The 4,214-nt window shown below is 38.3% G+C and overlaps 1 long non-coding RNA gene across 1 annotated transcript; it reads right to left on the reverse strand.

Annotated features, from left to right (window-relative positions):
* Positions 1-267: 267 nt before the first annotated feature.
* On the reverse strand, positions 268-2,490 carry LOC116427018 (uncharacterized). The gene is made up of 2 exons (XR_004235004.2): positions 2,245-2,490; positions 268-424 (listed from the first exon to the last, which is right to left on the reverse strand). It is a non-coding gene; the product is annotated as an uncharacterized LOC116427018 (long non-coding RNA).
* Positions 2,491-4,214: the final 1,724 nt, after the last annotated feature.

Below are 4,214 nucleotides of genomic sequence, written 5' to 3' on the forward strand. Positions count from 1 at the left end.
GCGGCTGTGATCCAGACCGAAAACAGCTGAACACCCTCGCCGCAGTACAAACTTTCCGTTGACTGCGCGTGGTAAATCGTCCAGGCCCGGCCTTCGCCCACGATCCTCTTCTCGTCGACGTACCCGCTCTTATCTGAGCCCAGCGCGACGATATTACGGATTCTAGGGAAGCCACGAGGTCTGTTTATGTCCCGAGACCGGCACGAGACTGCTACTATCAAGACGGCGGCTGATAACGAACGGGAACGCGTGCTCCGAATGGTGAAATTCTGCGGATCTAGAGCCGTAGATCTTTGGTGAAGATTGCGCCTGATTCGGGTAATTGAGAGATGTTTCTCATTTACTTTTATTTATATTATTATCGTCATTTCGTTGAGCGTCGCGGGTTCCTCTGGAGCTTGCCAATTGCATGTATTACTCGTATCTACGTAAATAAAAAGGAAACTTGATGGTAAATTACACATAAGAGTTGCTGAAGGGTTCATCTGTATCGTCCAATTGCAAATGTTCATAAATCATATGCAGGGATTGATTTATTTGCAAATATTCCGACGATTTAGCGAGCTGCTTAACTGGAAATGAGAGCTATTTTACCATTTTTTCCATTAATTTCAAAGTGAATTTGTTTAAAAGTCTCTAGGAATGTCGCTGAAGGTCTATTTTACATCAATCAATTGCAAAAGTTCACAGATTGTTCATAAAAAATTAGTAATTCTGAATTGATCTATTGCTTAATAGTTGGCGGGACTCGGCTGCGTGGTTTTTTAGGGCATTTCGGAGCGGTCTATATATGTCCTTCTCGCACTCACGCGAAATCATATGTCCGTACTTGTCTAATACCTCTAGACATGTCATGTGTCCCGCGTATAAAATCGGCTGCGAAGTTACCAAGAGCCGTATGAAAGCATACTTTTAATGTAGGTGGCACGACTTGGATATCGTTATCCTTGTCTTACACATTGCAGGTATTAGAGAAACAGCCAAGGTCGTAAAAATTGTTAATAACTAATTAATTACGAAAAAACTGTGCTCGGAACTGTTACAGGAACATACATGAAGGTTCAGACTGGCCTCCTGACGCGCAAAACCACATCAATTAATTCTTTAAATTTGGGAAAATATTAATTAAAAAAATAATTTTTTGCTACGTGTCGTCACTTGTCTAGAAAGTAACCCAAGAATCACTGATAATTCATCAATTACTCATTGAATCGAAGAAAATTTGATAGCAGAGTATTGCTACAGGCTTGTTCTAGTTTCTTTAATCGTAAAACTTCATAAATTGTGGCTATGAAGTGGGGAAACAATAATTCACAAGGGTCGCGTCTAATCGTCATAGGTTATGATAAAACAACGTTTCCGAAAATGATTGGTAACTGCTTAATTCTGAATAAAATTCTGTCTAAGATATATAGTGAGAGTAGCTGAAGGTCTATTCTATCTTGCACAATTGCAAATATTAATGAATCATTAACCAGAATCGAGTAATTAACGAATTTTCGATCGATCAGGTTCAATTTTGGAGCGTCCTCTCTGCGTCCTTGTCTTTCTCCCGCCAAATCATATATCTGTCCTTGTCGGAGACATTGCGCATGCGCAGAAGTATCAGGGGTTCAAACTATGTCCTATTTTTGTCTTAGACATTAAAAAGTCGTTAATAACTAATCAATTATGATCAAACCATCATCAAAACCGGCACGTAAGGTTGCCCAAAGGTCCAAGCTAACTTCCTACCGCGTGAAACAGTGGAAATAAGCTTCAGAAGTTACCAAAAACATTAATTCCCAAAATGCATTTTAATTATGTAACGTCACGAGTCAGAAGCTGCTCCAAAAATCGTCAATAACTTACGAACCACTCATCAAATTTGCGCAAAATTGATACTGGAATGTTGCTAGAGGTCCATTCTACCTTCTTCAATCAAAAAAGTACACATCTTGTGCCTGTAAACTAAGAGAATTAACAATGAACATAAACGTCGTCGAATCATCATAGGTTACGGTAAAACAACGTTGCCAAAAATAATTAACAACTTCTGAATTCCGAACAAAATCTGATCGACGATGCATCATAAGAATAGTCGAGGCTTCAGTCTATCTTATCCAATCGCAAATGTTAATGAATAATTACGGAGAATCGAGTTATTAACGAATGTTCCACGTATAGCTTGGATTTTTGGAGCGCCCTCTATGCATCCTTGTCCTTCTTCCGCCAAATTATATGTCCGTCCTTGTCTGATACCACCTTAGTCCTGATGCTTCGCGAGTAGGTACCAGGGACTGATGAGATGCTCTTTCTAAGTAGGTGGCATGGGGAACGCTGTCTCTATCCTTGTTGCACACTAGCTCTGTCCTTGTCTTGCACATTACGGGTATAGGGAAAAGCTTCGAAAATTCCTCGCCGCTAGATGGCGGTACTGTCGCTCGCAACCAAAATTCTTTATCCTTGTCGCACAGTCGCTCCGTCGTTGTCTTACTCATTACTCCGTTATAACAGCGTAATGTTCCATTATTTTAATAATACTCTTTATTAATTTAATAATATTATATATACATTAATAATTTATTATAAATTATATGTATTAATAATTTAATAATATTGTTTATTAAAACATGTGTGAATGAATAAAGATATGTAAGATAAATTAGGTGAAAATAAGGGTTCTTCGAGGAACGTTAACTGATGATGAAATGATAATATAATAATTTTTAAACACCCCAAACTCTGCGTAACATTAGAGAAATGTTTGTAGAGAACTTTTTAAACCTTTTGATAAACATAAATCCCTAATTATCGCAGTACCGGCGCGCAACGTGTTAAACAGTTCTTAAACAATTGAAGATCGCAAATTTAATTACATTACCAAGACGCAATCGTAGCCGAAACTCAACACTAGAACTACCAAGCACTGATCTCCTGCTGTTTTAGTAATTAAATCATTTGTTTGCAACTTAGTGTTGCTAATATGAATATTTGATGCCAAAATGTTCGTAAGCTAAGGGTTAAACTGACATTTCCAAATTTTTTTACAAAACTCGTAACTGTGCATTTATTAAGATTTCAATTAGCTTATATTTCATTGCAGATATCACTGAATCAGCTTCTTTAACGATTTATTAAAGAAGCATTTATACCTCTCCACTGATTATAGAAGAAGGTATCGAAAATGGGTCATTCTAACTCGTCTGGTAGTTAGTTACCTAATTAATTAGGTTGATAGTTACTCATTTTTTAATAAAACCACACATTCCACCAAAAACCACATTCCTCGTCTCGCACCGAATAAATAGATAGAAACAATAAGCCCACAGATCTGATCTACGTATATCAACGAGACCCGAGCGCGCCGCGCTCCATGTTTCCATAAACGTTCTTCCATCGTGTTGTTACGAATCAGTTACATACCGGGAACCCGATTCTCATTATCTGTGTAAGCCGTTTCCATCGATTTGATAACAGGAACGTCTGGTTTCGAAACAAGCGCACACGACCGCGAGAGATCGTGTGGAGCAAACCGAGCAATAAATAATCGGAAAAAATCTGCTCTGCGGACGGCGACGCGTGTGTCGCCAGCGTTCGTCGACCTGTTTGCGAATGTGTGAACCAAAGGAGAACCAGGGAAAATTTCTGTACGCGGGAATAGATGTTTCTGCGGCTTTGAAACGCGAGAGGGAAGTTGAAAGAAACGTCCGAGGCGAGATTTATCGTTAAAACAATGAGAAAAATTAAATGTATGAATGAAACCCTCGTATATATATAAACTTGTATACCATGATTCACAAGGCAGGACATTTGATTTCTTCCTTTAATCGTTTTGCCCTATTCAACTTGATCCGCAGCTATTTATCAGTCGACAAATTGAAATTACCTGGAAAGGATGAGTCGATTAAAAACGTCTATCACGTATAAATATAATTATTTCTGAGTATACACTTACCTGTATGTAAAATGAGTCACGAGATTGCTCGAGGTTCTTCTAATTATTTGTTTGAACCTATATTTACACGGTATCGTTCCTTGGTATAGAGGTCGGAAGGCTTTCCTTTTTTATTACGAGTAATTAACGTATGAACATTCACGGGATAAATGACAAGAAAACAGAATGAATTATCTGGTGTGATGTATCGGATCAAATCGAAGAATTTAAATGCAATGATCAGGAGTTTTCTTATTTTCATTTGAAGTCTGTTGACACGAGAACTACCGGACGCGAC

The sequence above is a fragment of the Nomia melanderi genome, chromosome 14 (assembly GCF_051020985.1).
Source record: "Nomia melanderi isolate GNS246 chromosome 14, iyNomMela1, whole genome shotgun sequence".
Classification (NCBI taxonomy): Eukaryota; Metazoa; Arthropoda; class Insecta; order Hymenoptera; family Halictidae; genus Nomia; species Nomia melanderi.